Source organism: Malurus melanocephalus, unplaced genomic scaffold, assembly GCF_030028575.1.
Source record: "Malurus melanocephalus ecotype Western Australia unplaced genomic scaffold, MMel_1.1 scaffold_393, whole genome shotgun sequence".
In the NCBI taxonomy this organism is placed as follows: domain Eukaryota; kingdom Metazoa; phylum Chordata; class Aves; order Passeriformes; family Maluridae; genus Malurus; species Malurus melanocephalus.
This window is the reverse complement of record NW_026623625.1, coordinates 155472-178575: the sequence shown is the minus strand read 5'-3', so window position 1 is coordinate 178575 and position 23104 is coordinate 155472. Positions and strand designations below refer to the sequence as shown.

General features: G+C 46.9%; 1 protein-coding gene across 22 annotated transcripts in view; it reads right to left on the bottom strand.

Moving 5' to 3' along the window:
• The window catches only part of EPB41 (erythrocyte membrane protein band 4.1), a 93790-nt gene that overhangs the window by 61666 nt on the left and 9020 nt on the right, over positions 1–23104 (bottom strand). For 10 of the 22 annotated variants that reach the window (XM_057379209.1, XM_057379189.1, XM_057379187.1 and 7 more), the window contains exon 1: positions 12620–12753. The exons of 1 other annotated variant lie outside the window; for it this stretch is intronic. The gene's annotated coding sequence lies outside the window, so the exon portion shown is untranslated. Of the gene's footprint in view, positions 1–12619; positions 12754–22730; positions 22909–23060; positions 23099–23104 lie in introns of those variants that run through there. 11 more of the 22 variants (XM_057379198.1, XM_057379195.1, XM_057379196.1 and 8 more) reach the window with 6 other exon arrangements.

The window sequence follows — 23104 nt, the reverse complement described above, 5'->3', positions numbered from 1 at the left end:
CCCAAGAGTGYTTCACCCAGCTGAAAGTGCGGCTCAGATATTCATCACGTACAAAAGCAACAGCAAATTAAGAATAAACCATACTATTCTCAGTGATTTTGACTCAAGATCAACTGGTATTTCCCAGTACTGAAGACTAAATGGAGAGACACAGCTAAAATAATGCTGCTAAAGGGCTTCGAGTCCCACAGTCRCAATTCCAGACAAGTGAGCCACTCTTTTCACCATGCTGCTGACAGCAGGAGCCACACAACAATATTGCTGAAATCCTCATTCATGCAGCACAAGGGAATAAAATGACACACAAATCCTCTTTTCTGCAGGCTCTGGTGATATCATTGTTTGGGTTAAAACTGCCATGAGAAGATCCTTCAAAACGAGGCCAGGGTGAAAGAGCGGGGAGAGCAAAAAGCATCGGTGAGCTCACCCAGGCACTCCAGCCAGGCAGCTCCTGCCAAACCCACTGTTTGGTCCTCCAGTAAATATATTCTTAAACCTCCTCCTTTGAACTTCATTCAAGTTCTCTTTCTATATACACAGTCTGAAGGTAAATAGTTGCCTGTACTTCTGTAAGATGAAAATAATGAACATACAAAGTCAGATCGGGCTGAGCCAGCTCCAAGGCACCTCTTTCCAGTATAAGCTGTGAGGAGAGCAATATGGAAAATAAAAGTAGAGAAACGCCTCATCAGATGCAGAAAGCAGGAGCCCTCACAGTGGCAAGAARCGTGGTTTAAGTGTAAAAAGCCAAATCAAGACAGAAATAAATGCAATGCCCTGGTCCCTACTTAGGACATCGGTGCACAGCCTGAGTTTACTCCAGCTCCCCAGCTGCAAAAACTCTTTTTAAGTGAACTACAACTTCACAATAAGAATATTCCAATCTCTTATTCTTAAGCATAGGAGATGTTCAAAAAATATCTGCCTTACCAGGCTGCACCCCCTGTTTAGCACCCAGGGAAGGAGGCGAGGACCTGCCCTGCCCGCACGCTTTGCTTTGCTGCCTTGCCTCTGAAGCGCTGTGTTGAGCACGGACCTTGCTGGCATCACTGTCATGTAGATTTGCCATTTCCCAGTYGTTTTACCTGCTGACATTACGATTGCCAGCCTGTTTGTTTTATTTAACAGTGCTCCTACTCTTAAGCTACCATCCAATTACTGCTCCCAATTASTCGGCGCTCGAGAGCCGACATTAATTACAGAGTACCCTGCGTACAAGGCTGCTACCAGCTGAACTGTACAGACTTGGAGCATCCAGGACCAGTCTCTCCTCTGGGAGAAGAAACAGGGGTTCTTCATCTCAGTGGTGGATTAACAGCCCTGAGCTGCCCTGTGAAGGGCAGGTTTGATGAAACAGWGGATGAGCATCGTAGCCTCAATGCCCAGATCTCCCCATGTATCCACAGCAAYAGATATTCATTTTTCCCCTATAAGATTCAACAAAACAGAGCACCAGTTCAAGCCTGGGGATGTTAACCCAGAAATCTCCAGGATTAAGGTCACACATGAGCAACAGCAGCCAGTGCTGTACAAATGTTGAGTTTTAGGTGCCTTTGGCAAAGCACTCAAAACCAGGAGAATGGAGACCCCAAACTCTGAGGGAGAAATGCATGAATACTGTGGCCCTTCAAGTTCAGGTAACTTTATACCAACACCTAAGCTGTTCAGGCATYAACACCAGACCTGTGAGGTTAAGACCCAAAAGAATTGCCTGTGCAGAGCCCAGGGACACAGGAGCACAGTGTGAGCATTTGGTAAGCACACAGAACAAACCTTTGCCTTCACAAAGTGGCATCTGCAGACAGCAGCATAAGAAGTCATTCTGCAATTCACATTGTTCAGGTTTAATAATCTCCCTCATGCAAGACATCCTTCTGTTGGACTTTGAAAAAGACCCCATAAACTTTGACCTCTTTTTTCCCTTTCTATAAATAGATCTCTATTGCACAATGCACTGATGCAATGCCACTTGCATGAAACAGCAACATGCCAGAAGGAAACARCACTTCACCATGATTATCTAGTCATTTTTTAACTGAATATTAGATTTTTTTCTCAAAATGTGTTTCTCTATGCATGGTGCAGTGCACTTTCCCAGTGTTTCACCAACAACACTGCAGAACTTAGTCTTGAAGAGAGCAGGGAAGATCAGTGCTAGATGCCTAAATACAAGAGAAAAAGTAAAAAAGGTGAGTAACTCTTCTCTGTRCTTCATTTCTGCTTCCAGACCTTGCCAAACACAAGCTTTTGAGAAAAATCCATCTTGTAGCACTGGAGCAGGGAACACCGTAGTAGCTTGAACTGCTCACCAGGGACATGCCTGCATGGGGATAAAGGGAACATGTCCCATGTCTGGGACGAGCAGCAGAACATGCCTCTATAACCCACAATAAATTTCATATTAAGAGAAGCAATTAAATCAATTAGTGGTCACCCAGCGAGCTGCTACTCAAMAGAAGTTCATTTTAAGCAGCAAAACCAACTTCCAGCATGGTTTAAAACAAGAAGGTGCTTTACACATGTATACACATGTTTGGGCCATTGGGAAATTGGGAATGGCTGCATAGGCTTCTGCTGCGAGTGGCTTATACCAAATACTTCATTAGTAGCAGATGGGYGGATCTTAGGTTCCAAATGAAGCACACAATGAAATCCCCATTTACAGTGATTCAATCCAAAAAAGACAGTCCTCCAACTAAAAWGAAAGTGTCACATCCATTTCTCTCAGCAGTAAGAGCTGATCACTTATAGGATCACTGCAAAAGCCAGAAGGGACTGTGCCGAGTACCACACTGGCTAATTATTTGGGTGACAAATTATCAGCTGAAAAATCAAATATCTGTATTGCTCCAAGCTGATTTTTTTTCCAATTTGCATTTTTTTCCAATTTGCATTAAAATATATATACAGCTCACTGCTTGGAGCAGCAAAGACACATTTTTCTTTAAAACACAGCAACAAATTTCAAGCCTATTTCCCACAGCACCATCAAAGAGCTCATCACTGCCAATACCAAGAGGTCTGGATCTTTTTGTATCTGGCAATCAACCTTAATTTTAAGCCTTTGCAAAGCCTGGGGATGTCCCAGATTGTTTTCAAGAAACTTGCCCCATCCTGAGCTCTAGTGACTCATCCCCTGMCATCTCAGACTTACAGCACCTGAAYKGGCTGCACCCATGAAACACMTYRTGACTAGGCAAAACCACAGTCCATGGGTGGGAAAGAAAGGCAAGGAGACTAACTCAGAAAAAACAGACAAAAACTACACGTTCCCCAGTTGCTGTTGATTCTGGAGAGTGGAACTGAGCAACTGCTGGGCTTGGCTGACATGAGGATGTTGAGGAGATGCTCAGTGCTGTGGGGTGCAGCCAGCTGTATGTCTGGCCTATTTTCCTAAATCCCAAATGCTCTTGCTCCAATAGCAAAGCTCTGACAATGCTTTCCAACAGAGAGGCTTGTGCTTTTCTCTCTCCACTTGTTTTTTCTTTAAAATAAATATATTGAAATATTTTCTCAGGGAGTGTTTCTGCTGAAGGGAACTGGAGAAAAGMACAAGCAAACACCTGCGGTAGACAGGAACCACCCCCTCACGAACCTCCTGTTTCAGAGGTGGACAGTTACAGTTCCAGTTGATGCTCCCTCCCCCCAGTCTAGAAAATTTATTAGAACAAGTGTTTATASTAAAAAAAMMAAWYKTYYTYMMTMRKYCYWWWRRRKTTTTYCWRSSGKWAWKSYKRAAWKSYWWKRRARKTWMMAWKRAWYMRAMCYYMAWTTYMSKWWWAMYYMMCACTCCTCGGTTTTCTGCTACAGTCAGGGGTTTCASAAGGTTAAACTGTTTCCAAAACAAGCAAAATCTATCAACAATTTTTCAGCTGATTTTGTAGTTGATACATCAAAAGAACAGAGTTCTTTGATTCCTTACGATTGTGTTTTCAAAGGCCAGGCAGGAGGTGGTACCTCTGCACAGCAAAACCAGGGCTGAGCGCTTTTTCACATCTACTCCTACCACAGGAGTGATTTACAACTGTTTGTGCTGAGAAATCATGAGAAATGGTTAATGTACAACCACTTTCCTCAGCAACATCAGCCCAGCAAACAGAGCCAACCCTATAAGCAGGTTTGCACCTCACTGAGMCACTGATGAGCTCCGTGCACACCTCCTGACCTCCTGAACCTGTGTGTGACAGAGCTGGGGGCACTGGCACCTCTGCTTCATCTGTGTCTGCAGGGACCCTTATTACTAGCAGAGATGCAGCTGTGCATCTGCCTCAAAAAAATGAGAAAGAAGTTTAATTCCACTGTATTTGCAAAGGCTGTATAYAATATAATGTGTTTGCATTCCCAGWTCACCAGCCTTTGCTGTGATTAGCACCGTGCAGATCAACCCACCAGTTCAATAATCAAGCAGTGCTGATGCTGGAGAGTCCAGCTTAATTATAAAAAGAAGCAAGCCTGCAAGTAAAGTGTAACAGTGAAATACCAAACTTCTCTATAATTGCAAGCCTCCTTGCTTTGTGAATTCATCCCTCATGTCCATTATCTACTCCCATTCCTGCCTCCGGAAACACACAGGCAACTAACACTAATAGATTCTGTTTCCCCGAGCTCTCCCTCTCAATTCATCATGCAACGGGGACTCTTTTTTTTAATAAAAGACATCTTTGCAAAGAGAKTATCGCCATTTGTCATTATCAGGGTGGATGAAGAGAGTCAATCATTATTTTTAAATAAGCCAAGACCAGCAGCTGCAAAACATGAAGCCACTAACACTGTCCATGCCACTGCTGGTTTCCCCATCAGCATCCAATGGGTGTTTGCAGGTGGAATCAAGAGCTTAACCTTAACCAGTAAGAGGAATGCTTTCTGCATTGGTGCTCTAGAACTAGGGGATGGGAGATACCAGCTGCTCAAAGCATCTTGCTTCAGAACAAAGTAAAATAAAAAAAACTTGCTCCAGTGTGTAAGCAGAGGGAAAAAAGGTCAKTTTTTGAGATGAACATGCTTGGACACCATGAGTCCCTTGGGTTTTTGTCATCAAGGGGATGAAGCACCCCAAACCTCACTGAAGAGAGGGGCAGGGATGGGGTCCTGCACCAGGATAGGCACAAAGGCTGCTCTGATCCCATCAACCACCCCCATCTTTATTCCACCATTTCCTGAAGGAGGGRAAAAAAGAGCAGAGACAGGCAGGAGCAAACAAACTCATGCTGCCWCCCGTAAACAGAAGAAGTGCTTTTGAAGGCAGCATCTAGGTAGACAGGATGGAAACAGAAGAAACAACAGTTACAAGAACAAGAAAAACCCTCCAGAAGTCTGAAGAAACTATGGCACTCACTGGAAGCAGTACCAGAAGAGTTCAGCACATGGCCGTTTTCCTGCAGTACTGCCAGCACACTGTTCCCATTTTGGTGCAGTTTCTCCCACTGCAGACAAACCCCTTTCTTCAGGGTCATCTCTACAATACTAAATTTTTCAGAAAGCTCTGAAGAATGAAGCCAGCTCATCTGTGTAAGCCAGAAAACCCATACGTCTGCCAGACTGCTTTTTGTCATGTTTAAACACCTGGCTGCTTGGGGKCCTGGCTGCCCATGAAAATCCATAGAAAAGCAATATATATGTACTCAAAATTCTTCCCTTTCCAAAACAAGTTTCTGCTTCAAGTTGTTGCCTCTCTCTGAGAGAGTGTGGGGATCCTTAAATTCTTTTGACTAGAAATTCATATAAACAGCTCAAAACTCGCATTTTCTCTTTGTCTGAACTCTTCCCCAGGCCTCAAAAGCTTCCAGCTTGTCCTAGATGAAAGTTATTCCCACAGCTGGACCAGGCAGCCCACAGCGAGTTTATCATGTTGCTATTTCATGTGCTTATTCACCAAGACTCTCACAAGTTTCTCACCATACACACTCACTTTCAAGTTGGCAGTTGGAGATAAAAAAACAGCAGTATCAGCATCGAGCACCGGCACCAATCCCAGGAGGAAGAGAGGGACACAGGAGCAGTGCTGGYACTTCCCAGGAGGAGGGATGGAGGGACACCAGGGAAGTGCCTGGTACTCATCCCACCGGATTTCTCCCTGCTCAAATTGTAATACGTGCTACTAAGGGTCCCAAAAATGCTGTTTTCTTGCATGGAATGTGACCCCTTTCTCCTACAAGCTGTAAGAATGGATCCTCTGCCTTCTGCCCGTGTCAAGGCATGCTTACATGACAAATGGCCTTTTTATTGCCTCTACACACTTACACACACTCATGCAGAAGAAAGAGGGATGCTAGTCAAGTGACTTTTAACTTCACACCCCACACCCCTGCAATTTAAACACAGAATTTCCATCTTGCCTGTCAATCACTGCCAGCCAACACTTGCACAACAGGTACTTAGGCCAGAAACCTTGGCCTAATGCTGTATTTCAAGATTTTTCAGGCCAAATGAGCAGCTAAGTTTTCATGTATATGAAGGACAGGAGGACTCCCAGGAGGATGACAGCTCATCACTGCTCTTCTCCAAGGGGCTGCATCCCCGAAGGCTCCCATTGGCTTGTCTCTGACATRCATGTCAAGGTGACACTGCCAGGATATGTGTGTTTGCAAACAGGATTAAAACACTATGTGCCACAGAATCTAGTATATAAAGACCAACCAGCATTTTTTTGTTTGGAGATTTAAGGGTGCTTTTGTCTGTCTGCAAAATGTCACCCTGAGCTGTCTCTGCACCTACTAAAATTTGCATTTTCCCATAAAGGCCCAGGGCATCCTGCTGTCCTCTGGCCCTCATGTTTAGGGGGAAATACATTTAGCTCAGATAWCAGGAAAAGGTTCTTCCCCCAGAGGGTGGCYGAGCACTGCCCAGGCTCCCCAGGGAATGGTCACAGCCCCAAGGCTGCCAGAGCTCCAGAGTTTGGACAACGGACAATGCTCTCAGGCACAGGATGGGATTGTTAAGATGTTCTGTGCAGCACCAGCAGTTGGACTYGATGATCCTTGYTCATTCCTTYCAACTCAGGAGGTTCTATAACATTGGTTATAGAGCCCTCTTATCCACTGGTTCAGGAACTGGAAAGCGGCATGCAAGGCAGAGCTGCAGGAAGGAAAATATTTGTTGGCTGGGGCAGCTGAACCTGGACCTGAAAGATTTTTATCCTTCCATGAACCAGCCCCTGCCCAATGACAAASGAGTCCTAAAACTCCCTAGGAATGATCACCAGCTGCATGTTTCTCATTTTCCAAGCACCTGGCTCGAGGCACTGCAGGCAGTTCACAGAGGCAGAAACCACAGCTGAAACATAAAACATTCCATCACGCTCTGTGTCAAAGGGATAAAACYAAACCACCCTTCAAGCTGTCCTGGAGCATCCAGACTATCTCATGAGTGAATTGCAGAGACCAGCTCGTGCTTTYGATTCATTTGCATACAAGCACGGCAGATGAATCCGAGCGGGAATTATTAATCCCGTCCGTGGAGCAGAATCTGAATAGCAGGAAATAAATACAGCCTGRAGCCCTGGACACAATGGGATAGGACTGTCCCCACTTACAACCTGCTCGCTCTCATATTCAGTGATGCACAARCCCTGGGGGTGAAAAGTCCATATGGAATCACGCTCCACGGCCACACCAGCAGAGGAAGACAAGGAGATGCTGTGGGACCAGCAGCAGCACACGCCATCTTCCACCTCCAAGGGTTTGGCTCTGCAATTCTACTATAAACTTGCATGAGCAGCTTAGTTATTTATTTAACTAAAAGCTTTTAATTATCTCTCTCTCACACACACGTTCCATGGGGCGGAGAAGGAGCGGAATAATCAGCCTACAGCCAGTGACCGGCAGGTTCAAAGGAATTGTGGTTTTCACAGAAATAGCTAACTAGCCCAATTCTTCTTCCACTGCTTTCAAAGCACACTCCCATCCCCAGGCTCCTGCCACGGTGTGTTTTRCGGTGGTTACAGCTCAGGCTGAGCTGATCCCTTTAAGAAGAACTCAATTTTGGCAGAGCAAAGGATCCTCCACATGTCTGGGCTCCAGGTTTCCTGAGGCAGACACAGAGCGTTACTMCATGGTGTGACCCTGTTTGAAAGCCAGGCTGACATCCCGTGGCACTAGCCCTCACCAGCAAATAGATGGGCTGCTCCCCAAAAATACACATGTGGGAAGAAAGCACCCAATGCCATGGCCACAGCCAAGCAACCAGGCAGCCATGGAGCCCTGCCACCACCTAGCTGCTCATCTTCCTACATCTTTTAGTCACTGCATTGAGATCAGGGAGACACAAAACTCACAGTCCCCTCCAAAAGCACCARAGTTCAAGTGCTGTGAGACTTTATAAATTATAAATTACAAACCACTGCTGCCGACGTTTCCTCTGAGCACAGCAGCTAAAGCAAACTGGCTTGGGAATTTGTTTAAAAATCCCGGATCATAAATACAGCAGGGTCTGCAGGAGAATGCCCTGGAAGAGTACGATTGCTTGAACACACCCCCAAGCCCACACAACTTCCCTCTCTGTGGAACTGCTTCATTTAAAAAAAAAATTCAAGGAAAAGAAAAAAAAGAATAAAAAAAAAAAAGGGAAAAAAAGAAACAAAAGAAGAAGGTGGTAAAGGAATATTTAGTCCATCTACAGAGACAAATAAAAATCATTTGCTTTTAATACACAATATGAGTGGCATTACACAAGCAAAAACTCACATAAACAAGCGTAAACAACTGACTGAACGTAAAGAAACTAATAATATTAATCTGGATTAAGTACAAGCCATGAACATTCCTACCTAATCCATCTGATGGACAAAGATAAATCCCTGCCATGCTACATCCTACAGTTCTTTGCAACTTAAGAAATCACAATACTGATCAAAACAGTAGTAGATAAGATATATAAAGGGCAATCTCTAGGCATTGCTGCTTGCTTAATCTACACAAGATTACAGCAAAAGCCAAGCACCAAGAAAGCAGAATAATCATTGCAAAAGATCCCCAGGCCCAGAGTGTAACTTCCATTCCTGCTGCAAAGCTTTACATTGAACACTTTACATTGAACTTCATCGGAGAAACACACAACWGCAACAAACACAGCTCCAAGCCTGAACAACCTGAGTATCTGCCATTCCCTAATGCTCTAGGAAAGTTGCAGGAAAATTAGAGGGAAGCCAACAGATCTGCAGTGAAATTTGAAAGTACAAAATAAGGTTTATGATAGGMAATTATTGCATCCATAGGGCTTCTGCACAGACCCTCTCACTCCCCTATTAAAGCCCTTAGAGTCATCACAGCTTATTCCCAGGAATGTAAAATAAGCTCCAAGTCAGAGAGACATTGACCCAGTGTGGCACACCAGTACAGCCCAGCTCTAGCTCCCCCCTGCAGCCCCAAGCATTCCTCCATCCACAGAAGAGGGGGAATCTCCCACTAGGAGCACAGATCCCTGGCCTGGATACCTGGGGAGAGCCCAGAGCTCTCCCTCCCATCATGGACACAAGACCTCCAACCAGCACGAATTTCTATGACTTTTTCCAAAACATAGGTTAAATATGGCAGTAGGGAGGCTGAAGAGAAACCCACCCTGCAGTGAAACAGGTACTATTACGTTTCCCCAAAACGAAGAGGCTTTCAGCACATACACCTCCTTTGGGAACACAAAGAAAGGCCTTTGAAGAGAAACTCCTAGTCAGATGCTGCGGATACCTAGAAAACACTTCCACCAAACTGCCCCCAGGATGAAGAGTCAGAGGGTCACCTGCTGACCCCAAAAATCCAGGATTCCTTTGGGATGCCAAATAACTGCTGGTGAAAACCTAGTTCAGAGCTACTGTCTTCCATCACTAACCCTTCWGTACACACAATTTATTCCAGTATGTTCATTATATGCTACATTCACATCATCATCATCGTCATCATCGTCATCCACCTATCAAGGTATCAATGCACACAGAGCATCCCAACATCCCTGCAAGCCAGCCCRGCACAGCAACACTTTGATCTCTAATAAATGAATTTGTAGAAGTGGTTGCTCACTACAAAAGCCATGTCCCCACCAGCCTATGTCCCAWCCATTCAAGTATCTGCTCAACAAGCAGTAAAGGGGGCAGTAGTAGAGACATGTTTTACTGCTTTTCAAAAATCAAATGCTGTCAAGTGAAAAACACCGCGGATGCTCATGCAGAGCACATGGGCACTTGGCAGGGAGATACTGGAGCCAGGAGCTGTAGTTTTGGACTATAATTGTCTGAAGCATTTTTAGGTTTTGGGAACAKATACAGTGTTTGGAAACAGGCCGAGAGGGGTCTTTACTCCTCAGGATTGCTGTCTTCCCATGAAATACTTTGCTTCTGATAAAACTATTTGTTTTAAATTGCAATTGTGAGATCAGATGAAAACACAGGTACTTCCTGTTCTCATTATCTAAACTAACACAGGAAATAATGAATGCGCTTAGTAGGAAAAATACCATTCTTTTCTCTGYTTCATATAGCTCCAATTGAGTTTTCAAGGTAAAGAGCACTATGTTTATCCTGATATTTRCCTTCCGCAGCAGATTATGATCTTCCATGGGAATCCTAGAAAATACTCCCCTTCTTTATTAAGGCCATGGAAGCAGAGATATGCAAACGGCCTTTTAAATCATACCCAATGCTCGCAATTCCCCCAGAAGTGCAACTGAAGATGCAAGACGTTGGCATGATGTAAAATATAAACATCAAGGGTATCAGCATCACTGACACATGACATGCAACGCTTAACAACCACCACAGAGCTGCAGGAAAACCATCAAATCATTAAAAATATGGCAGCACCAGCCATTAAAAAAAGAAAAAAAAWACTTTGGATCTCCACAAAGCAATCTTTGAAATTAAGAGAGCAGCTCCTGGGGCAGCAACACAAGAGTTAGCTAATTGTGAAAGGAATTGCACTCCAAAACATCACAGAAGTGGCAGCAGCCAAGGCAGAGGCCCTCTGCATCTCTCATCTAGACCCAGCATATTCTCTGTCCCACGAGACTTTAGAGGGATTATTTTTACATTCAGTGTCTCAACTGTGAATAAGAATCGCTAATTCAAAGACCATGCCTCCTGATCTACAAACCTAAAGCAAGCAAAATCCAGCAGGTTAAGGAAAGCCTTAAAATCCTAAATGCAAGATAAGACAAAAAAGGRGTTTGTGGTACTGTTCAAAAATAAGATTATCATGGAATAGTTTGGGTTGGAAGGGACCTGTTTTGCTTTGCTTCTCCAGTATATTAATTAACTTAACACACAGAATTATAACTGAACCAGCATAGCATCTATCCCAGAATCTGGACAATMGCTAAGAAATTTTCTCTTCGCCACCAAACATGCAGTTCTTGAATAACCATTTACACAGCCACAGAGGGGAGAGCTGCCAGACCCTGTGCAAAACCAGCACACAAAGGGTGAACAAGTTCCTCTTCCCCAAAAAACACGGAGCACGGAAGGGAGAACTCGGGACACTTGCAGCTGCGGCACTCAGAGGTGGTAGAGGTGGATTTTAACTCATTCCAGACCCTCTGGAGTCATTTTCATTATAAACAGTGCCTTGCTGGAGATGGGAAATAAAAATATGCCTTGGAAGAAGATACAGATAGCTGAAGAGGGTCGCTTCCTGGTCGGATGAGGTGGGAATTCAGAGGAAAGCAGGATGTACAGACAGGAAAGAGCCCTTGTGTGACTGATGCCAGACCATGTCACCCTCATTTGCCCCATGGGTGGGTGAGYGGGCACCAGTCTGTGGAGCCCAGAGCACTTCCCCGACAGTCCCTCCCCGCCATATCTCCTTCCTCCTCCCCCTGCACAATGGACTCCAGGCAGAGCTGGGGATCCCAGTCTGGCCACAGCAGACCCGGCAACCCCATCCCAGCAAACGGGGACACTGGRTGCCAGCTCCCCTGTGCCCTATCCTATCCTATCCCTATCCCTATCCTGCCATCCCCATTTCCTGCCTCCTGCAGAATCTGCCTCGGGATGAGCCTCAGCTTTTCGGTTTCCAGTTCTCCATCACACACACACACAGCCCCACAGAGCGTTCACACATGAGCCGTGCACACTGGGCACATACAGATACACTGGATTCGGCCAGTGCAAACACACAGCGTGCACACACAGATACACTGTGAGCACACCCACAGTGCAAACACAGATACGCTGCGCACACACACACACACGGAGTGTGTACATACACATACATGATGCACACAGAAACACCGTGCACATTCGCCTGGTGTGCACATACATGCTGCACGCACACACAGTGCACATACACACGCACAGGTTGCACACGCATTGAGGTCACAGCAGTCACACCATATCCTCGATACAAACCACACACACAGGGTGTTTGTGCAGACCATGCGTACACACCCCAACACCCCACGCACACGCACCGGAACACGAACCGCAAACACTCGCTGTGCAGACGCACCTTGCGCAGATGAACACAGGCACTCACACACGGTGCACAGCCACACACGGGCTCATACACGTGCCCACASGCACAGAGATGGTGGGCACGCACCGACCCGCGTTGGCGGATACGGACACACGGACAGGACCYGCCGCGCAAAGGCCGCGGGCGCACTCCCGCGCCGCGCACACGCTCTCGCGCGCACTTACCCGGCCGCCCCCGCGCGAGGCGCCCGCTGACCTCACGCCGGGCCTCGCAGAGCCCCCGCTGCGGTGCAGCACCCCGGGGCCGCGGCGCGTCGAGCCAGCCGCTCTCGCTCCGTTCCGTTCCGCCCCGCTCCGCGCCCGCCGCTCCGCGCCCGCTGCCGCCCGCCCGCGGCTCTGCCCCGCCCCGCCCCCGCCTGGCCCCGCCTCCCCCCCCCACAACACTATAGTAAGTTCTCATTGGCCGAGGCCGAGGGGCGGGGCGCCAACGCCGCCTCMCTATTGGCTACGGGAAACCCTCGGCGGCCGCGCGGGCGGGGGAGCGGGAGCGCGCGCCCCCTCTTGGCTCCCCCCATCCCGCTCCCTCACGTTTCCCTCCCGCGGGCGGCCCGGAGGGATCGCCCGGTGCTGCCTCCCTGTGCCCACCACAAAAACACCCCGGCAGCGAGGGACTGAAATGACAGGATCACCGCCTGTTCCCGCCCACCCCTCCCCCCGCCCCCCCGCTAAAGTGATGGTGGTGGTGGAGCGATAATTTGGCGCCGCACGGCCCCGGTAGGAACGGGGCAGGAGGGGTCCTGCCCGCCGGTACCGCGAGCGGCAGCGCCGCTCCCCTCCCTCCGTGACCTAGATTTTAAATACCGTTGGCTGCTCCCCAGAGAAAGTYGCGGCCCAGCTCTCAAGGGAGACCCAAGATGAAGCAGCAAGGAGTGTATGAAGAAAGGGGGGGGGGGGAGAAGGCGTTGGGATTTTCCTTATGCTGTTACTATATTCTTTGTTTTTTTAAGCATCAGGCCATTCGTAATCGGTTTGTGGATGACAAGCCAAAAAAGCGACTGAGGTGGCGAACGCTTGTTCAACAAGAAACCGCCCCAAGAGCGCAGCGTAGCCCCACGGAGGAGCCCGCCCTTCCCCTGCTCTGGAATCCCGCACCTACAGCCAAATTAGAATCACYTATTTTTGTCAAACAGAGCTGTCCAGCTCTCACTGCTGCGTACATCAGAGCAAAACGCTGCCTAGTGCCTCTTGAGCACTCCCAGAGGCTCCAGCCTGCCCAGCTCAGGAACCAAATCCCCCTCAAATATACACACAGTCCCAAATACGCCTGACACCAAGGCATCTCCGTTTGTCTCCCAAAGAGAATTAAGCTCTCAGGCACATTATTCTGCCACGATTATGAGCAACCGCCCTGCCTCTCCATCAGCAGATAAYACCGAAGGCTGATGCACACTGGAGCTGGGATGGCTCCATGACCATGCTGAGCCCTCACTGGTACTGACCCAGCAAGGGCCACTAKCACACTGAGGGCGTTTGTGCTACATGGGAGCTAAAAATACCCAGACTTTTAGAAAAATTAACATGCTTCTCACWGCTATTTACCCCCTTTCCTCAACACATCTATGACATTCAGCTCTGCCAAGAACAGGGCAGCTCCCCTTTGTCTCAGAGCTGAGACCACATGCAAAGATYTCCTTAATGAGACAAGATATTTTTGCCTTAAATCTGGACTATCTGGTGGTTTCCTGGGACTCAGATGAGCGCATTTGATTAAAAAAACACAGGCTGGGAAAGTCTGGTGGCTTTACCTCGCTGCTCCTACATTAGGGGMAGGTAGTTCCCTTGAAACATGCCCTGAAGCTCTGACTTCACTCCCCAGTGCAATAAATTAACACATTTTAATAGCCCAGGCAGTGCAGGGAGGAGCAYCAGATGTTAAGTGCTGACCCACCACAACTGCTGCCTTTGCTACTACTCACCACTGCCAGAAGAGAAACACAAGTCCAAATGGCTTTGAGGAGAAAACCATGAAGCAAAGAAACCACAATTTTTGGCTGRCAGCTATTTCTTGCAAGAAAAACAAGCAAACAAAACCACACTGCTTCATTGTACACCACACGCATCAGCCGACTGCAGATTACATGGAGGAGAGACCAGGACAACAAAAACTTTGCATCAAAGCAGTGATTTAACACCACACAGCACATCATCCACTGCGCTCRGATCACCAGATGATCCCCAACTCCATCTGCCAACAGCTGAGAACAGAGAGCAGCAGCTCCTGCATTTTGTATTCCCAGGTGAAGCATTTATCCACAGGGAGCACTAGTGCAAGCTGCCAACGCACTGTGTGCGAGGGCAAAGGATGCTGTCGCCTCTTCCCACCCCAAACAAATGACTGAGAGCTTGAATGGCTTCAAAGCTGAAGGAAGAGAAACTAAAAAGTTGATTTATCAGATATGAAAAGAGGCACCTGGTCTATGCCATGAGAGCCTGAAAAATGTTCTTCGCAGGCAAGGGGATTTTAGCCTACACCAAAGTAATATTCTATAGGGAGCAGAAAGCATGGGGTGAAAAGGAAAAAAGAAGCCCAAAATCACCACTCTTGTGCACATGGAAATACACCATCACCAYCACACTTCTGCTGGAAGTCACTGGCTTAGCTTCTAACTTTTTCCTTCCTACACAGCYCCAAACTGACCTCTGAAATCCCATAGAAAGTAATGGAAATTTCTTAAATTCTTCACTGTAAGAACAGTTTGCCCTGTGCCAAGCCTGGATTGCAACTATTTAAAGAACTCTCCCAGTCAYAGTTGGTTTATGGAAGTCATTTAGAGACTGAGAATTATTTTAGTAAGTCAGGATTTCTTGGTATCTAGCTGCTGGATATAGGAATAAGGACAGGAAATATATTCATTTTAGRCACACRYTTGGGGTTGCYAAGGCAGAGGTTGTTCCTYGCAAGGTGAAAGGCCACTGAGAGCRCTCAGATCCTKWTGGATTCGGTCAGWRCAAACCAACTGGGTCAYAGAGAACGATGCCAAACTSTGCCCTCYGCCTGGGTAATGTGCAGGCACTTGCAAGCAGCTCAGCAGGRCACACTGCAGCATCCTAAGAGCATACAGAAAGCAGATTAAATCCAGCTCAAGTAATTTCTTCACAGAACAGATCTTTGTAAGGTGATCCAGCATTCTGCCAGCYCTGCAGGATACACTCCTGGCTTGATCTGTTGTAAAACAAGGCTCCCAGTTTACACCAGTGTTGGGGAACACTGCYCAGAGCATTACTGGCACAACAATAAAAGGCACAGAGCTCTCCTCTTTGCCCTGAGGAGCTTCTCCAGTGAGGAATTCCCAATCTAAACAAAGCAATCGCGCATCATACTGGTGCTTATGCTCCCTCCCCCAAAGCAAGCAGGATTTAAGGTGAAGAGAAATACTCAGGATTACACCAGATTCTAGGAAAACAAATAAATTAAACTGTCAGATGAATCCTTTATCCATCCTGCTCTAAGTGAGCTGTATTACACAGATGTTTGTGAACGCACAATAGGCACACTCCATTTCTGTGCGTGCTCACACACTTTGCAAATAAGAGACAATCTCCCTTGCAGCAGCAGCCATTTCACAAGAGCAAACAAGGTGGGAGGAGAGCAGGTGGCTCAGTTTTTCCAGGTCCTGGCCCTCTGCCCTTGGCTCCTCTTCCAGCTTTGCTGTCACCATCAGCAATGCTGATTTGGCTGTGAGAATACAAGAAAGAGGAAAGGAAACTTCCCTTTGACTTCTCAAGCTTTGTGTTCCTGTAAAATTGTGATCTAGAATAAAGATATTGCAGGTAAATTATTCACCTGAAAGGAAGGGATGCTTCAASTAATGCTGCATTTCTCCCCTGCCCACCCCTCTCTCCAGCACAGAATTCACTGCTGGAAAGGCCTCTGACYGGCTAAACTGCAAACTCAAGGAATTCTCACTAAGGTCTAGARCACTCTGCACTGCTTTGCTACAACYTGTGTGTACACAGTGAAGGCAAYCTGGAACATTTACACTYACCTGGCCTGTACCAATAGATTTAACCAAAGATTAAATCTATTGTAGCCCATCATAATATTCTCCAGAACCAACAGCTGCTTCATTGCTGAGATAGTTGTTAAAGGGCCAAGGAACACTCTCCATAGCTAAAGAGTGATTTATGTACTGGAATCAAACTTAGCGTCATGGCAGATCACCTCCAGTTTTGCTAAATCCAAATGGCTCCTCCCATCCTTTTCTGTGTGGCTTACTACTGGAGAGTTTTCCTTCCTTGGCTGTAATTTGTAGCCTTTAAAGGCCACTGTTGCAAAACTAAAACCGTGTGCTCTTTCTGTGGACAGGAGAATCCAATTTTTGAGCCATTAGATCTTTTTGATACTTGGCTGGCTCATATGGATCCCTTTTGTGCTGATGGGAAAAGCAGAGGGGGTGGCTAGGAACTAAGTCTGTACACCCAGGAATACCCATCCCACCTGCAAACTGGTTAATTGATGCAAAAAGCTTCCGTCATGGGTTTCATTGATTTGTATGAAGTTGATGCTCATTTGAGTCAGCGTCTTGCAGCACAGCAGACAAGCTCCAAGGAGAAGGAGGRATAAAACAGAAGAGGTGCTTCAGCTCTCTCCAGGCTGTGCGCCAGCACAGGGAAGAACAGCTCCCTGGAAAGTCAGCTTTGTTCCAGGGCTTAGAGTCARCACATAAAGCACATTTCTGCCAAGATGCACTATTAGAGATTAAAGGAGGTCAGCTGCAGCCTGCAGGATCGAGTGTTCATACAATGCATGTTTCTACATTGACAGAGAAATATTCTTCCTCTCAMGTATGAYTAGGAAGTATTAAWCACACAATTTTTCTTAAAGGATCTRGAAAGAGCTTAACAAATCCTGGASAACAGATTACAGGTGATGCTGTGCATTCAGGTAGTGCAGGCCCAGGAAAAGGCAGAGTCAGTGTGGCATGAGCCTGAGCTCCAGAAACAATCCAAGAAACTGATTGAACCATGAAAAGAACCATCAAAGGGACCTCAGACTGTCCCACAGCACACTCATCTCCACCACCTCAAGAGCTCATCCCCCTTCCAAGCATTTACGAGGATTTAATTCCCCAACAGTCTCACTAAAAGATGACACAACTAAAACCCGAGGAGTGTGCTCACAAACAGCAGTTTATTCCCTACCCCTCTTTAGGAATTCCAGTAGACACTGCTGGAAAGCCCTATATTTGGGCAGAAGGAAGAAGTTCAAGACCTTGTGTCAGCCTCCTAAACCGAGCAGGATCGGCCAGCATGGCCAGAGAGGCAGCTGTCCCTTCAGCAGGGGACAAGTTCAGCTATGCAGCCTTTCTTGAAATGCACAAAAATAACAGTGAGTGCCACCTAGAGACCAGTGCTCCAGCAGGGAGGCAGCCAAGCCACACTAAAAACAAAGGATGTCAGGGGCTGATTTACTCCTTGCATGGATGAGGAGTCAAACTGCAGCCAACGGAGGCTCTGACTTATTTAACTAACAGGAATGTGTGTTTTGAACTGTAGCTTCTCCCCAGAAAGGCAYCAGTTCAGTGAAAGAGATTTGACTCCATACTGTTACACTGTTGYTGGGCAAAGGGCACCCCTTGGCTTCAAAACGCTCAGAGCTCTTTGGTTTGGGTAAGGACAGTTTCAAGACCAGGGTTTATTTAGGACTAGTGCATACCTAGCATAAAGTTTGAGGCAGATACTTGGTAGAGAGTGCTCGGGTCTGCACATTCCATGTAATCCAAAGGCCAGGCAGAAAATTCACAACGGCCATGAAGCCAGCACTAGTCAACAGACAGCAATTGGTGATTGAGGGCTAAACCTGTSAATCAGTGACTGACATCTGGCAAAACCTAAGAACAACATAATTAAAACTTTACACATGGAGAGCAAATACAACTTCTAACRATTATTTCTTCCACAAATAAGAGCTGAAGCTCTGCATCAGCTTGTTCAGCACTGCCTCCCCTGCCTGACACATCCTTGGACCTCGCAGGGTTTGTCTTGAGCTACTRAATGGGATCAGACTCATCACTCTGAGTCCTGCMCATGGATGTTCCAAGAACCTAATAGAGCACAGCCGAATTCCACCCAGAGGCATTTCTGCAGGTGCACAATCATTAATTGGTGCACATTTCCATATCATAAATTTAAAAAAAATACCTCAGCTTGTTTGAAATGCAGTATGTTAACCTCTGAAACTGGCAGTCATGGATACCAGCTTCAAAAAGATTAATATCAATAAGACAAAATCCCAGAGGATAGYATGCTATGGCTGCCAGTTTTTCTGGAGCTCAAAATAAGGCATTTTGAGGCTGTTTTATGGTAGTAACTTTCCAYGCTTATTTTATTAAGAAAACCCAAAGCGGTTCATAATTATGGACAGAATCCAAGTAATAGAGGAGGGCAAGGGGGATAAGAAGGTGCCAGGAAAGCTGTGAGCATGGATGGAGAGACAGAGAGGTGAGGGCAGGAAGCACACTAACACTGTCACAGTTAATTGCCAAGAGTCTGAAAAGGTTTGTTACTGAAATAAATAACAACTCTGTTAGTTCAGGACATTCTGCAGGTCCACTGAGGCTGCACAGTAACAGTGCACACAGTGAATCTTTGGAGCMGGAGATGCAGCAGCAGCTTGGAGACTCAGCCTGCACTCACTGCAGACTGTGTCAGAAAAGCTAATAATCATTAAGCTGCCATCTTTTATTTCTAATTATTTGTCTCCACAGCAGGGTTTCTCCAACCATCAAGCAAAAGGGAAGCAAGTCTCAAAGGAGTAACTGTTTTGAAGTGGGCTTGCAGCTGCCACGGCATGAATGGCTCTCCAAGAACAGCGGCAACTGCTCTGCACAGCCCATAGTGCTGGGAGGGAAAGCATCTCTGTTTAGGCTGGTTTTCAATGTCGGTTTTTAGGTCAACTAAAACAGCTTTTCTTATGCAACCGAAGCTCACTTGSTTTGGAGTTTTTGCTTTCATTTAATTAGATGGTAATTCAGAGGGCAGCACTGCTATTCTGAATGCCACAATGACAACTGTTTTCACTGCTTTACAAAGCAACAAAGTGAAAACACTGAGCTAAGCTGACCCTAGAACTTGACACTGCGTCTGAGTCTGATGGTCTCCGATGAGGGGGTGGGACAAGTGAAAGAGATACTTTGCTGCCGCATTTCCTTAAAATCATGAAATCCTTTCGGTTGGAAAAGCCCTCCAAGATCAGAGTCTAACCATTAACCCAGCACTCTCAAGCCCACTATTAACCCATGCCCCTAAGTGCCACATCAACACAGATTTTAAACCCCGCTATGGGACTCCACCACTGCCCTAGGCAGCTTGTGCCAGTGGTGGATGACTCTTTCCCCTAATATCCAACTTAAACCTCCCCTGGCACAGCTTGAAGCTGTTTTATTTCCGGCCTCATTCCCTAACCAACCCCCCCTCCCCAGCTGCCCCCTCCTGTAAGGGGYTGTGCAGAGCCACAAGGYCCCYCCTGATCCCCCCCTGCTCCAGGCTGAGCCCCTTTCCCAGCTCCCTCAGCCACTCTTGGGGCTCCAGAMCCATCCCCAGCTCTGTTCCCTTCCCTGGACRTGCTCCAGCCCACAACRTCTTTCTCKTTGTGAGAGGCCCAAAAGTGACCCCAGGATTSCAGGTTTGGCCTCACCAGTGCAGGGGGACTGCCCTAGTCCTGCTGGCCACACTGCTGCTGGTAYAGGCCATGTGTCATTTGCCCTCTTGCCCACCTGGGCTCATGTTCAGCCACTGTCAACCAACAGGAGAGGTTAAAGAAGAAAATCTCACTGAAAGGTGCTGGAAACCTCATTTGTTCTTCCACTCTGGGCTATGTATTAATAAGAACTAAGGAGAGACCCAAGTTCACAACACAAGCTCAAGGGCTCTGCAAAGCAATGTCCTTCTCCAGGTCACCCATGAATTCTGGGATACAAAGAAATTACATGTACAGATAAACTTAAAGACAGCACATGGCTTTCAGCATCACCAGTGCCACCATATGGGAAGACAGAGCCCAAACGCAGCTCATGAATGAACACCCTGCACTAAGCATCACAGACACAGCAGTGAACAATTTTTCAGCCATGACCTCACCTTGGATTTCTTCACAGGCTTTAAATAATGGCAACATATGTGAAGCCCAGCTTGAAGGTCAAGAGCAAAACCCCCAACAGTGGCTCCTTTTGCATTTTCAGCATTTTCCTTCACRGTTTCTGCCCTGCAGCTAGTCCCAGCTTCCCTCCATGGAAGCTGCTGGCGTGCTACTTTCAGGACAGATGCCCAACACTTACCAGGTCAGGAGAGAAGATTCTCTTAACTAAAACTCCTATGCATTTTAYGTTTACCTTAAGATAAGCCAGACTTGAAGATGAAGAGGCAATCTGAGCAGGTTGTTTTCTCYGGTGGGTGAGGGTCAGGGCTGTCCCTGAGCCAGTGAAACTGGTTCACCCCTACACACCTTTATCTTTGCCATCCCTAACAAGGTGCCACTTGGCTTTCTTGTTTGCTGACCAAGATTGGCACTAAGTATTCAGCRAGCAGCAAATTTCATCTCATATCAGGATCAAAATCTCCAAAGCCCATAACAAGCAGCACCAAAATGCAGYTCTCTCTGGRCAATACATGCAAGAAAACAGGCAAAAGTAACATGGAGATTGCTCTAGGGAGGGCAAACCAGGGATTATCCAGGTTATCAGTGTCTCCCACGGGAGAAATTYACCCTTTACCAGAGACTTGTCACACAGATAGGCAGACGGGTGACTGTCCTGACATTCTGCTCAAGCACTGAGCAGGAARACTCTCTGGCCAAAGACCTGCTCCAGGCTACCCTGGTGCAGCTGCAGCTAGTGTGCTGGGACAGCTTTGCCTCTCACTAACCCATTCTGTCCGTCATGCGAGTGAGCATTTGTATCTTCCTCCACAACCAAGCTCCCAGCAGCTTCCAGCTGCACATTCCACGTGGAGCAGTTTTATTCTGCATTCAAATGACTGCTGGGGCGTTTGGTGGGGCTGGAGCTCAGGACCTTTGATCAAGGCAGGTTTTCTAGTTAATTAACGATCCCACTTTTAGAGATTTAGTAGCAAAGAGCAGCTCATTCAGATCAGGAGGCAGATACTCATCTTCCAAATATAGTGCTCACTTCTGAGTAAGAACAACGGTTTATGCTTGGATTTGATTCATCTCTCCTGCCCCCCAATGAGGCATTGTATAATAATGTCAAGTTTCAAGAATAAGGCAATCTGTTCCCAGCACCTTTCTCTGCTTTCCCTTCAAGTCTTTCATCAATGAATGGCAGCACATAGAATGCTCAGGCACAGAGCAGAGCTGCTCTAAATGTGCTCAGCCCTTTCCCCTACCAGAAGAGGAGAGGGTTGTTACTGAGGAAGATGAGYGATGGACAGGAAAGGGGAAAACTTAACAGGAAGATATTTTGAATTTAAAAAAAAGGAAAAAAGTACATTTAAAACTACTGAAGTTTCCAGAGAGCACAATCTCAATGCAAAGGCATCACTGCACCCAGAAAAACAGCTTCACCAAGCAGAGCACTTCCTTCCCTCCACCCTAAGCATACACACCTTATCCTCAGAGGCTTTAATATACAAACACCATCTCACAGCCAAGTTCAGGACAAGGAAACCATCTGCAGGGAAACCATCAGAATACACCCTACCACGGCATTTTTCCCCCAGGCAAAGCAGGCTCTCYATAAACACAAACTGCAAATATCAGTGCCTGGTGCTCTTCTCCAAGCTTGACATGCATTTCCCCTCCTCTCCCGCCCGAAGGGCTTCAGGCTCCTCTCTACACCCTGCAAAGCCCCAAACTACCACGGTTTGCAAAGAGCAAGGAGGTCCAGTGCAATCAGAGAGCCCCTTTCACAACCACAGCTCTGACTTGCCACCAACAGATGTCAGGAGGAATCCTGGGAAGAAAAGGGAGCATTGCTTTTCACTCCCCAAAACTTTTCCCTTCCATTTGCTCACTTACTGGCAATTAATGTGGTTTCTATCCTCAGGTCAGTGCTCCACAGCCCAGACTGGTAGGAAAAACTACTACTGGGGGCTTCTTCATATTATAAAGGACARCCATTTCCAGGCCAAGTAAGTGCTTTTCAATATCCAAAAACTTCACATACACAGACAACAAATCATGCTGCTTGACAAGCACCAATGCTTCAGAGTTAGGACAGAATAAACAGGTCAGTTCATTATTTAAATAGGTCAGATCATTAAGTCCAAGCAACTCGTTTCAACCATTTCCTCCCACAGATCTAACAAAGCAGGTACTTACCCAGAGATGAGMGAGCCAGGGCAACCACGCAGGCGAGGCACCAAAATCCATCGTGGGGCAGTGAATAGAACAGAAAGGAGAAAAGAGACTAGTTAACAGGCAGTTCCAGTTAAATACGAAAAACCCCTGCACTCACCAGAAAAGCCCCCGAGGCACAAAGCCAAGTGCTCACACTTGTACCCACATGAGCAAGGCAGCAGAGCACASTTCGGTGTCCGACTCTTCCCAGGACGGAAGGTGTAACCGGATGTTCACGTTCAGCCACTTCTTAGAAATGTAAACACCAAGTGGGGAAGGGAAAAAAACCCCAAAACACCAGCCCGGCATTACCTAACGCTGATAACAGAGCGAGCAGTGACGCAGGCACCCCATGG